We start from the raw sequence: 268 nt of genomic DNA, 5'->3' as shown, positions 1-268 counted from the left end.
TAGGAGCGCTAAGAATACCGTCCGAACATGATCATTGCCAGAGCAGCTGTCTGGCTTCCGTACCAGCAGCACATAAATAGCACCATTTGAGCATGATCGTTACCAGCGTCGCCTTACTGGCACTTGTGCCGGTGGCACGTAAGGAAACATTCGAGCGAGGGCATTGCCAGTGCTGCTGGACTGGCTCCTGTGCAGGTAGCACATAAAATACAACATTTTGAGCATGGCCGTTGCCAGTACCATCTAACTGGCTTTTGTACAGGTGGCA

Source organism: Octopus bimaculoides, chromosome 3 (genome assembly GCF_001194135.2).
Source record: "Octopus bimaculoides isolate UCB-OBI-ISO-001 chromosome 3, ASM119413v2, whole genome shotgun sequence".
Lineage (NCBI taxonomy): Eukaryota > Metazoa > Mollusca > Cephalopoda > Octopoda > Octopodidae > Octopus > Octopus bimaculoides.
The sequence above is the reverse complement of the archived record's forward strand: the minus strand, read 5'-3'. Positions refer to the sequence as shown.